The sequence below is a fragment of the Hippopotamus amphibius genome, chromosome 4, assembly GCF_030028045.1.
Source record: "Hippopotamus amphibius kiboko isolate mHipAmp2 chromosome 4, mHipAmp2.hap2, whole genome shotgun sequence".
Classification (NCBI taxonomy): Eukaryota; Metazoa; Chordata; class Mammalia; order Artiodactyla; family Hippopotamidae; genus Hippopotamus; species Hippopotamus amphibius.
The window spans coordinates 100,511,466-100,524,944 of NC_080189.1; the positions used below are offsets into that span (position 1 = coordinate 100,511,466).

Here is a 13,479-nt window from a genome sequence, read left to right on the forward strand (position 1 = left end):
TGAGAATTAAGCTAGCTGGTTTCTGTTTTCAGTTATCCTGTAACCTGGCTTTCCTCCTTCTGGTGTTACAGAAGCAACGGAGGTTGGAAGATCTGGGTACAGTTCCATCGCTCTATTAACTGGTCACGTGGTCCTCCGACCCTGTCACCTACAGACACCAGTGCCTCAGACAGCACCCGGTTCTATAAAAGCACTGACAGCATGAGGGGTTCTGGCTACACACCTCCCCCAGTCATTCACAGCGGATGAAAATATTGACATAGCACTTTTTTTTCTAATAAAAGAATTTCGAACTGCTTCTCACACTTACTCTTCTTGTCAAATTGCGAGTGTGTATGTGGATAATAGTTGGGACTTGACCGTCTCTCGTATCACAAATAACCATGCTTGCTTACTTTTAAAACCGTGGGGAGGGTGTACACGGATAAGTCTTAGACACAACAAACACTTGTAACAGAGGGTTTTCTTTTTTAAAAAAATGTTAAATATAGATTAAAATTTTCCAGAAAGGTATGCTGGTTAAAACTGACATACTTTGGAAAAGTGTAATATGACTCCTATAAAAATTTAATCTCAGAGAACAATTTTAAGCAGTGGATCAATTAGAACACAGTGAAGACGACATCATTCAGAGAGTCAGGGGCCTCAAAAGACTAGGATGACAAAAACTTATTTGGGGTTGATTTTCAATACGGGACACCCTCTGCATGTTGCACAGACACCGTACCTGCAGCCAGGCTATACCTAATCCCTGTGGAAAAGATTTACCTGTTGTGGTTCCAACTTCAGGCAACAAAGTTCTGATGATTTGATTTCCACTTTATAGTCTAATTCAAACACCCAGCCCATAAAACCAATGATTTCCCTCTTGGTGTGAATCCTCACAAAGTATTCTGAAAGCAGGACAGACAACCAGGGTTACTCGGTGTCTGCACCAAAAATCAGACTGGAAAGTCTGCGAAATACTCAGAGAAAAAGGAGTGCCTTGCAGGGCCATGGTTTGCTGTGTATAAATGGTGTGTTCACACCATGTGTGCCAATAGTCTGGATTGGCTTTAATTAAGAGACAGCTTGGGGAAAAAAAAAAAAAGAGGCAATGTTTTGTTTAAAAAACACTGCCCAAATAAACCACGATGCAGTAATATGTCAAAAAAAAATTTAAAAAAAATCACACACAAAAAAAGAGACAGCTTGTATTTGATGTATACAGCTCCTTCCTGAGAGGCACCAGCATTTTATGCTATTTTAATTCTCAGAGACATTTGAAAGAAGAAAATCTGTCCTAGGTCATTTTGTTTATTTTTCTCCTCGTATGAATTCTGGATCAGCTGCTACTATATTTCACCCAACTGTGCCCTGGATGGCACCGAGTTACTGCCATGAGCGCCTACATGACTCGCCGTGCGGGGTCCCATTCGGCATCCCATTTGTCGCTCTGACAGGGGTGGAGCCCCTACCCTCAGTCCCAAGCGAGGACACTGACATTCAATCCAGCTCACAGTCCCATGGCCAGGTTGAGCCCAGTCTGTCTATAAAGAGATGCCTTTAACCACTGTCTTCTACTGACCCCATGAAGTCTGGTAACCAAAAAAACAAATAGACAAAACCACTTTAAAAGCATCATGGAAGGTCCTATCATGCTAGGAAAGACTCACATGCACATCTCCAAAGGTAAATTACAGTCATGCCCAAGGTCACCCAAAGGCCATCGGGCAGTCCCAGCTGTGTTTACCTAAACTTCACCAACTTCACCAGCACTTGTAACTCAAATTCCATGCAGGGCCCTGAAGCCAGCTCACAGAGCTTCACAATGCACACAGCTGTCACCCACTACCCACACATCAGCCCAGAGAAGCCGTGTGTCCTTACAAAAAATTATTTTAAATACCCCTCATGACTGACGGAAAACCAGTGGACTAGGCTGGAGCAGGGGAGCCTAAACGGTTTGTATCATCATCCCTGTTAGCAAAATGCATATTGAGACCATCCCCGTAATAAATGTTTAATTATGATGCACATAGATAGCTGTACTAACACATGTTCTGCATTAAGAAATGAAAAATGATGAGATAAAAATTAAATAGAAGTTTCTGCTCCTCGATGGAGTTTTTCCTAGTTAATGAATATGTTAATGTATTTTTTTTTTAATTTATTTATTTTATTGGCTGTGTTGGGTCTTTTTTGCTGTGCGTGGGCTTTCTTTTTAGTTGTGGTGAGTGGGGGCTTCTCTTCGTTGCGATGTGTGGGCTCCTCACTGCCGTGGCTTCTCGTTGCAGAGCACGGGCTCTAGGCATGTGGGCTTCAGTAGTTGCAGCACATGGGCTCAATAGTTGTGGCTCACAGGCTCTAAAGCGCAGGCTCAGTAGTTGTGGCGCACGGGCCTAGTTGCTCTGCGGCATGTGGGATCTTCCTGGAGCAGGGATCGAACCTGTGTCCCCTGCATTGGCAGGCGGATTCTCAACCACCTCACCACCTAGGAAGCCCCTGTTAATGTATTTTTATTTGCCTGATTATTTTCTAGCCCTGTGATAAGATGCATAGCATGTATTCAGATGATTTCTCTTTTTTTTAAACTTTTTTTCACCTCACGTTTTCCTTTTTTGTGTGTGTAGTGAGAAGGTTTAAGAGTCACTGTCTCAATACATTTCTAGTAGACAATAGAATATCGTTAACTATAGCCACCATGTTGTACATTATATGCTCAGAACTTACCCATCTTATAACTGAAAGTTGTACCTTTCACCAGCATCTCCCCACTTCCCTCTCCCTGCAGCCCCCAGAAACCACCATTCTACTCTCTGGTCCTACGAGCTCAGTGTTTGTTTTTCTTAGATCCCACACATAAATGAGATCATGCAGGCCTTTCTGTGTCTGGCCTATTTCACTCAGGATAATGTCCTCCAAGTTCATCCATGGTGTTGCAAATGGCAGGCTTTCCTTCTCTTTTTATTGCTGAATATTATTCTATTGTATCACGTGTCTTCATCCATTCATTCACCAGATTGTTTCCATCTCCTGGCTCCTATGACTAACGCTGCTATGAACATGAGGGTGCAGGTCTCTCTCTGAGATACTGATTTAGTTTCCTTTGGGTATACATCCAGACGTGGAATTGCTGGATCATGTGATAGTTCTATTTTTAGGTGTTTGAGGCACCTCCATGCTGTTCTCCATAGTGGCTGCACCAATTCACATTCCTACCAGCAGCGCACAAGGGTTCCCTTTCCTCCACATTCTCGCCAACACTTGTTACTTGTCTTTTTGATAATAGCCGTTCTGACAGGTATGAGGTGATACTCATTGTGGTTTCAATTTGCATGTCCATGTACCTGTCAGCCATTTGTATGTCTTCTTTGGAAAAATATCTATTTGCGTCCTCTGCCCATTTTTTAAGTGGATCACTTGATTTTTTGCTATTGACTTAGTTGTATGAATTCCTTATATATGTTGGAAATGAATCTTTTATCAGACACATGGTGGCACACAGACTTCTTTCACCCCAATTTTAATCTTATAAAAACAGCAGACCAGATCGAGTACACATATACATTTTTCATTTGAAAAACATGTGGATTGAATGTATTAGGTTTTTTCTTTTCAGGTCTTTTTATAAAGAAATTTTTCGGTACACCAATACTGCAGCAATGCATAATCCTCTAAACTGAAATCTGAGTAGCCAGATGTTGGAGGAGATCCCCCCCCAGCGCTGGCCTTGCTGCTATGACTTAGGCAGCAATTCACCAGGCCTGGGGTCGGGACCACCAAGCTGCAAAGGTCTTCCCTGCAGCCAGGAGGCTCCGAGCTGGTGCTCATGCCCGGCTGCATGACTCCCACCTGCCTGCAGTTTCCAGCAGGGCCGCTGCCTCCTGTATGGCTGCATTCTAGTTACTTTACAGTTGTGCTGGAATGGCCCTATCAGATTGCAACTCTCACAAGATGTCTCAATTACTTTTAGGAAGTAGACTGCTTATAAATAAATACAAATTTAAGGCAAAACTTTTGTAACTTTTTCCTTATTTTATTGATCTAAAGAAGGCATTCTTTCAATGCTGTTGGAGAAACCAAAAATAAGAAAGGTATTAATGAGAGGCTGACACGCTAGTAGAAGAGCAATTACTCTTTTTCCCCTTCACTCTTTCTAGAGAAGCATAATTATCAGCGATTTCCTCCAGCAAAGGCAATCAGTAAAGAGCAGTCTCACATTTCCAGGGGGAACATTTCAGCCTGCCTTCCCTGAAAACATTGTTCATGTGAAAGGACCCTTTTCATTACAAGAGTGTTTTTGAAACTGTCTCAGGCAGGCACTGGGGTGTGTCTTACAGGTGTTCTTTGGAAAGGTCTCTGCAGTCAAATGAACTTGAGTGACCATGGGTTGTGACAACGTCAGACAGGCCTCTTTACTAGAGAACTACCTAGAGTCCTTCACATAACATGTGCACGGCATGTGGATTTGTACATGCAGGGCCTTCCACTGAATGCTTTTTTTCAAGAACTATTAACACTAACATGTGTCTAAGGAACAAGGCCAGGAACCACGGACTGAAGAAGCACCAGGCCATGTGCTGCCCATGAAAGGAGGGCCGTGAGCAAGGTCAATGTCGCTTCCTCAGTGGACCCTCTGAGGAGCAAGGAACTGGGTCGCCCTTCATTTACTGGGGGCAGATTTGTACTTCAATTGGACCTTCCCTTGGCCAGAGCAGAACAGACAGAAAGCAAATTCAATTCATGTTTGCTTAGATGCTTACTCTTTTCAATCTATTCAGGCCAACCCTTCAGAGAAATAAAGCCTAAAAATGTAAGATTCAGGCCCACAATGCAAGGGCTGGAGTGGAGGAAACCAGGAGATACATTCAGGTTGTAACAAAACCTGCAGCACATTCCTGGGACCCTGGCCGCCCACAAGACCCACAGCACCGTTCAGTAATGTCATGCGAATCACATATGTCATTTAAAATTTTCTAGCAGCCACATTAATAAAAAAGTAAAAAGAAACAGCTGAAATACATTTTAATAGTATATTTTATGTAATGCGATATACCCCAAATATTTATATTTCACTGCGTAGTTAATTTTTAATTGTCTTCTTAGTACAAGAAAAAGCATGTGAAAAATCTTATTTTTAAAATTTTGAAAAATCCAATACATACTTTAGACTCATATCACATCTTTGTCTGGACAAACCACATTTCAAGTACCCAAAAGCCACCAAATGTGGCTCATGGTTACCTTATTGGATGGCAAAAGTCTAGAAACCGTGACAACAATAACCACAGCAGCAGCAATGAAACAGTTAATGTTTGTTGAGCACCTTCTACACGCCAGGCACCCTTCAAACATCACCTCCCTGAATCCTCATCACAGCCCTAAGCCCTAGCTGCCATTCTGCTGGCGTTTGGCAGGTGAGGAAACTGAGGCACAAGAGGGTGCCTCTCGAAGTTGCACCGTCACTAAGTGATGTTGGTGACTCTGAGGTTGCAGGACCCCCTGTGGACGTGGTCCAGAGTTCTCCCTTCAGGCCATTTTCCTTAAACTCGGCAGGTACCTTAGCTACCACGAGCTCTAACCCCTTTTTACAGAAGGAAAAACTGGGGTCAATTACTGGGAAAAACATAATATAGAAAATTCAAATTAAGTTCAATTAGTTATGTATAATAGCTGGGTGTAGTCACGCTACATTTGATTGACATGTGTCTAATTTATTAAAAAATTATCAGTTTGGTTCCCTAAAACTCATTAATTTATTCAGAGAGGGACACCCTTATTGCATTCATATAGAGACAGCAAAGACTAATATATATAATAAATGTTTTTTAAAAACCTTACATTTGAAAATCTCTATTTCATTGTTTTAAAACTAATACTTCTGTTGAGATCTTCAGTCCCATTCTATTTATTCTTTGATTTTTTTTCTCAACGAGGGTGATGCAGGTTTAGGAGAGCTTGAAGCCTATGCAATCCTGTAGGCTCTTTTTAAGAAAGCTGGGAGCGGGAAGGTGTCCATGCCAGCACTGCCTGCTGAGTGAGTGTCTTCCTGGGGCTCCGTATTAGCACACAATCTACAGGGCCCTCAAACCACAGTCCGTGAGAGCATCCTTTTCACTTGGCAATCGTAGGATCTCTGTGGACCTCAAGGTTCTTTCTTTGTTAAGTGAGAAAGAACCCATCCAGCTCTGAACTCATTCATTCACTCAGCAGATACTCACTGAGCTCCAGTTGTCTGTCAGGCACTATTTCAGGCATGACTTTAAAGTTCAAGAAATTATTATGTTTTATGTCACATAAGAATTGTGGGTGGTGCAGGGGGTGGGGGCAGGGGGGTGGGGGGAGAGTGTTCCTGAACCCCAGCTCACGGCCAGATGTGTTTTCAAGTTGGCCTCCAACTCCAACAGGATCCTCGGTCACCTGCCCTGCCCAAATGCCCAGGGAACACCCCACAGGTGGGTGGCCTGTTCCAAGAGTCGAGTAACTCCCTTTAGGCACGGCCAAGAGCATGGTGACTTAGCCCTTTCCGGGGTCTCAGGCAGCTGGTGGGCCAGCACCCCAATACGGACGCAGTGACGCCTGCCTGGCAGAAGGCTTTCCCCTCCTCTGCTGGGCCATTAGCTGTAGTGAACTAAAACCCCAGCGCACACAGCCTCACTTTCAAGTACCATAAAGCAGAAACAGGCATGCATTTACTGTTCATTGTGCAATTCAAACTCTTACATGCATTTCACCCTTGGGCGGGCTGCTATCAGAGAGAAGCTGTTTCACAATGCAGCAGCTGCCTTCTCCCCGCCACAAAGCTGGGTTTTCTTCTGGTTCTGGGGAGTGGCGTGGGGAGAGATTTCTTCAGCTAATGGCGTGCTTGCCTTGCCAGGAGCGGGACAAAAGAAAGGGAAAGAAAAGCACGTGTTTTATGTAAAATTTATGTTGTTTCTACAACAGTGACAGAGCCCATTTCTAACTCCGGGACCTCACGGATTCCTTTCTAAGCAAGTTTATGGGTGGGTATAATTAAGGCGTCTTCACATGACTCTTGCTTTCACTTGGTAAGCTTTCAGGTTGGACAGGCTGGTGCAGGTGGAGGCGGCATGCTGGCCCGAGTGCAAACCACCAGGAACGCCGAACGCCAGGCCGGCTGCGGCACTGCCCGACCCACAGAAAACCCAGGCGAAGGAATAATCACCTCCAAAGCAACAGGAGTAAAGTCCGTGAGTGTGTTCTAGTGTAACAGGAAAGAAGATGGATGAGTTAGAGCTTGGCCTAGCCCAGGGTCTCCCCACCTTGGCACCACGAACACTTGGGGCTGGGGATCATTCTTTGTGGTGGGGGCTGTCCCTGGCCTCTACCCACTAGATGCCTATAACACACCCCAGTGTGAAAACCAAAAACTGCTCCAGACGTTACCAAGTGTTTCCCTAGGGGAACTGTGGGGAGGCTGGCGGGGAGGCGGGAGTTGTTCCCCATTGAGAACCACTGGTCTCTGTCTTCATATTCCTGAAATCCGTTAACTGGATCTGCAACTCAAGTCTTCTTCACTTTGAGGGTAACACCTTTTGCATCTCGGTCCGTCATTAAACAGCAGTTTGAAGGACAGATACCATTTGATTTGAAATAGGTAACTAAAGCATGCCAGCTTATCATATTTGACATTTACATGTGATAGTCTGTATATTAACACATATATGTAGACTATAGAAAAATGGTACAGATCAACCGGTTTGCAAGGCAGAAATAGAGACACAGATGTAGAGAACAAACATATGGACACCAAGTGGGGAAAGTGGGGAGGGTTGGGGGGGAAATGAATTGGGAGATTGGGATACCAAATTGTACACTCTAAATATATGCAGTTTATTGTAAAAAATAAAAAAATAAAAAGTTAAAAAATAAATAAATAAACAAATGTGATAGTCTGTTTTAAAAACAACAAAAGGAAGTTCTCAGACAGCTTCTACATCCCAGTGAAGCCACCAGCAACACTAATTTCCACTTCCAGAGGTAAATGAGAAAGAAAGAACTATTTGTTCAGCGTGTACGTGCAAAGTCAAGACCAGTGTTCCTCCCCACACTCAGGTGTGGCCGCAAAGTGTGACCTCTACCATTATTTTGTTTAGATATTTCTTTTGATTTCCTCTATTTTATGTCTTCTGGTTTGAAGACTCAAAATTCTCTGGGTGATGGTTCAAAATTTTGTAACTTCCTCAAACACTTACACAGACTAAATTGCATGAACTGCCTTTGTAAAGGAGACTCTTACCCACATCTACACTACATGGAAATATAAAATGAAACAGAGGAAACCTGCACCAAGTGTGAAAAAGCATACGATACTTGGGATATGAGTTATAGAATTAAATGAACTTTGCTTTCCCTGTCCTTGACATTCAATTTTACTTCACTGATAACTCCTCATTGCATACCTGTGGTCTTCTCATCAAGGTACCAACTCCGGGCAGATCCAGACACACAGATAGACAGGACATGACTTCTGCCTCTCGTCAGTAAACCACCAGCCATTTGCCTTTCACAACACTCTGGCGTGAAGCAAACTCACTGTTCATAATGTTTCTGGGGTTACAGTTAATAGCTATTTCCAAAATAAATGAAAGTCAAACTTATTTTTCTTGGATGGAATATTTAAGAGTTGTCATGGTTATGACCTTTTAATATGCACTTAAAGTCACCTTATTATATTCCACACAAAAATAATTAGTTTTCTTTTAATTACTAAGGGGGTTCTGAAGATCAGATATTACTCTAAACTGTCTGTTAATTTTTACTAATTTTAATTAAGAAAAAATCTATACCTCTGAGTTCTTTGGATGATGGTGAATCCAGCAGATAAATCTCAGACCCTTCTATATAAAGAGGTCTAATCATGAATGCATGAAGTTAAGATATGCTTTTCCTTGATAACTTAATTTTAATCCAACTACTAATCCTTTAAAAATACTTTTAAACCAATGCGTGTTCTTTACTTTAGAGATGAATTCTCTGAAAAGTAAAGTAAGAAAACACTCGGCACTCTCCTTCAGACATGCTTGTTTTTCTATGTGCTCCAAACTAAGTATAAAGAAGGCCAATGAGAGACTTCCTAGGTGGCACAGTGGTTAAAGAATCTGCCTGCCAATGCAGGGAACACGGGTTCAATCCCTGGTCCGGGAAGATTTCCACATGCCGTGGAGCAACTAAGCCTGTGCGCTACAACTATTGAGCCTGCACTCTAGAGCCCGTGAGCCACAACTATTGAGCCTGTGTGCCACAACTACTGAAGCCCACGTGCCTAGAGCCCATGCTCTGCAACAAGAGGAGCCCATGCACCACAATGAAGAGTAGCCCCCACTCGCTGAAACTAGAGAAAGCCTGTGTGCAGCAACGAAGACCCAATGCAGCCAATAAATAAATAAATTAAAAAAAAAAAAGATTGCTTAGCTTTTTTTAAAAAACAGGCCAATGAGAAAATTCATGAATTGAGATCATTATAATCTAATCTGCTTGTTTAAAAAGTCCTCCCCCCTTTTTAAAAAATACATTCATGCTTCTTAGTGAATAAAGATGTGTTCAGATTTCAGAAGTCTATTTGAAATGCAATCATACCCTAGATATATTCAATGCATGTAGCCAGTATTTATTTAGTGCCCACTGTATACCTGGCATGGTGCTGGGAGTTACAGGCTGAATGAACATAAATAATAAGGCAATTCAGAATGTCGTAAAAGAAGTACAGAGTACCCCAGACTCACTCTGTGGCTTTTTATATAACTTCTTCCATAATCAATGACTGACTCCATGTGTATTCTTACAACACTTCCCACCACAGAGGCCCAGACTAGTTTACTAAGGCGCCCACCACGGTGGATGGTGCAGAATGGCCTTGTGAACTCCCAAAGGACATGGAGTTGCAGGGGTTTCTGTCACTGGATGTAGATTTCCACACAGAACCACACATATTCTTTCTCAATAGCTAATTTCATTCTTGGATGAATAACAAACGTCTTCTGATATAGATGCAATAGCCTTCACCTGATAATTTTAGAAGTTTATAGTGGAATTCTAAATGTTCCAATGACCTCTTACCTAGTTAACAGCGTAAAGTATATACAAAGGTTACCCGAATTTCTCATGTTCCTGTAAACAAGATCAGATAAACATCCAGTGCCTATTTAATGTTAACCTGAGATTTTCTGGGAAAAGGCATGCTGTCCCTAAAACACAGTAGTTCAAAAAACATGTTTTATAAGTAGACACTAAAAAACAAAAACAAAGAACATCTCTCTCCAGTTGTGTAGTGACCTGATGGGGAAATGCAGCACAAAGAAGACTCAGGAAAGCACGTTTAAACAGTACTTTGGTAATAGTTCAAACCAGCCTTGAAATAAAAATAGCAATGCGTAAAAGGCATTGCAAAGGTCTGATTCACTCATTTTGTATTTACTGAAGTTTCTCCCCAACGGAGAATATTACATACAGCACACAGAAGATGCAAGTAACTACAGAGATCTTCCAAGCTCACCTTTTCCTTAAGCATCTCTGGATCCTACTTGACTGCGGGTCTCAGAATTAATATTTCGTTGAAGACATGCAGTATATACATACACAGTGGTTCTGCAGAAATCTTACAGGCAATACAGCTATAGAGGCATAATCCACTTTTTATACTTCCCTAGGGAGAATCATTCCTCTGACCTCCACGTGGCCAGGTTCCAAGCTTGTTGCAGAAAGGCATCCCTGCAACAAAATTTTCGATAAACAGCTTCTTTGTTGTAACCAGAGCCAATGGAGACAAGGCTGGACCTGCCCCATATGAAACTTGTTTAAAAACACCTGCTTACACACTGCGACCTTCAGGGAGCTCTGAATTTCTGCTTCACCCTCCATGTATGAGTTAAGAGGACAGTCATGTGTCAGAGCTTAATTAGTTGGTCTCAGAAAGAGAAAGGAATCAGCCGGGAGCAAACCCACAGAGGACCCATCTCTTTCCTTCATTCTCAGTAGTTTAGGGACAGTTCCTTGCTCCCAGGCCTGCTGGGCTCAAGTCAGGCAGTGCATCCTTTGCAACCGCTGTGACAGCATGACAGAGTATGGAAAAAACACGGGACATACAGAATTTATTTCTTTTTTTTTAAATTTTTTAAAATTTTATTTATTTATTATTTTTTGGGGGGTACACCAAGTTCAATCATCTGTTTTTATACACAGATCCCCGTATTCCCTCTCTCCCTCTACTCCCCGCCACCCTCCCTCGACTCCCCCCAACCCTCCCCGTCCCAGTTCTCTAAGGCATCTTCCATCCTCGAGTTGAACTCCCTTTTGTTATACAGCAACTTCCCACTGGCTATTTTACAGTTGGTAGTATATATATGTCTATGCTACTCTCTCACTTCATCTCAGCTTCCCCTTCACCCCCTGCCCCCTCCCAAACCTCGAGTTCTCCAGTCCATTCTCTGCATCTGCGTCCTTGTTCTTGTCTTGTCACTGAGATCATCAGTACCATTTTTAGATTCCGTATATATAAGTTAGCATACAATATCTGTCTTTCTCTTTCTGACTTACTTCACTTTGTATGACAGACTCTAGGTCTATCCACCTCATTACATATAGCTCCATCTCATCTCTTTTTATAGCTGAGTAATATTCCATTGTATATATATGCCACATCTTCTTTATCCATTCATTTGCTGATGGGCATTTAGGTTGCTTCCATGTCCTGGCTATTGTAAATAGTGCTGCAATAAACATTATGGTACATGTTTCTTTTGGGATTATGGTTTTCTCTGGGTATATGCCCAGGAGTGGGATTACTGGATCATATGGTAGTTCTATTTTTAATTTTTTAAGGAACCTTCAAACTGTTTTCCATAGTGGCTGTACCAACTTACATTCCCACCGACAGTGCAAGAGAGTTCCCTTTTCTCCACACCCTCTCCAACATTTGTTGTTTCCAGATTTTGTGATGATGGCCATTCTGATCGGTGTGAGGTGATACCTCATTGTGGCTTTGACTTGCATTTCTCTGATGATGAGAGATGTTGAGCATCTTTTCATGTGTTTGTTGGCCATCTGTATGTCTTCTTTGGAGAAATGTCTATTTAGGTCTTCCGCCCATTTGTGGATTGGGTTATTTGCTTTTTTGGTATTAAGCTGCATGAGCTGCTTGTATATTTTGGAGGTTAATCCTTTGTCCGTTGTTTTATAGGTAACTATTTTTTCCCATTCTGAGGGTTGCCTTCTAGTCTTGTTTATGGTTTCTTTTGCTGTGCAAAAGCTTTTAAGTTTCATGAGGTCCCATTTGTTTATTCTTGATTTTATTTCCATGATTCTAGGAGGTGGGTCCAAAAGGATCTTGCTTTGATGGATGTCATAGAGTGTTCTGCCTATGTTTTCCTCGAGGAGTTTTATAGTGTCTGGCCTTACATGTAGGTCTTTAATCCATTTGGAGTTTATTTTTGTGTATGGTGTTAGGAAGTGTTCTAATTTCATTCTTTTGCATGTAGCTGTCCAATTTTCCCAGCACCACTTATTGAAGAGGCTGTCTTTTTTCCATTGTATATTCTTGCCTCCTTTGTCAAAGATAAGGTGCCCGTATGTGTTTAGGCTTACTTCTGAGTTCTCTATTCTATTCCATTGATCTGCCTTTCTATTTTTGTGCCAGTACCATACTGTCTTGATCACTTTGGCCTTGTAGTATAGTTTGAAGTCAGGAAGCCTGATTCCACCAACTCCATTTTTCCTTCTCAAGATTGCTTTGGCTATTCGGGGTCTTTTGCGTTTCCATACAAATCGTAAGATTTCTTGCTCTAGTGCTGTGAAAAATGCCATTGGTAATTTGATTGGGATTTCATTGAATCTGTAAACTGCTTTGGGTAGTACAGTCATTTTCACTATGTTGATTCTTCCAATCCAGGAACGTGGTATGTCCCTCCATCTGTTTGTGTCGTCTTTGATTTCTTTCCAGAATTTATTTCTTAAATATCTATATACTCAAGCACCCCTAGACCCTCTCTATAAATGAACACCTCCGTACTAACTCCACAAATGACTGCTTGGTCTCCAACCACCCCCAGGACAGAGAGGCTCTGCCTCAAACAAGCACATTCCTCTCTGGACTTGGAGCTGAAATCACTTGTCCAAGCATGGGCCTCTGCTGCCCTTTCTCAGGCTGGTCAACCTGCAGAGGCAGGTGTGGCCCCCACACATTCGTCTCCTTCCCATTACACATCCTTGGTTGTTATCTCTGTTCTTCAGGCCTCCACACTCTCCCACCATCTCTCCCGCCCCTCACACCTGTTTTCTAGATTCCCCTTAAAGCGTGGAGTGTACAACAGAACTTCCAACGCTTAGTTTAGTTCTGCTACCCAACGTCAGCCAAGCGTTTGATGACCAGGTCCCCACCTATCCGCTCCTCTAAGTTGCATTAATTTATAGTGAGGTTTCTCATATTTAATCCTGGATGGGCCTTTTCTACAGAAAAACAATTTCCACTGGACCCCAATT

The 13,479-nt window shown here is 42.3% G+C and overlaps 1 protein-coding gene across 3 annotated transcripts in view; it reads right to left on the bottom strand.

Moving 5' to 3' along the window:
- The window catches only part of EGFR (epidermal growth factor receptor), a 196,197-nt gene that overhangs the window by 164,869 nt on the left and 17,849 nt on the right, over nucleotides 1–13,479 (bottom strand). The gene's annotated exons all lie outside the window — the stretch shown is intronic.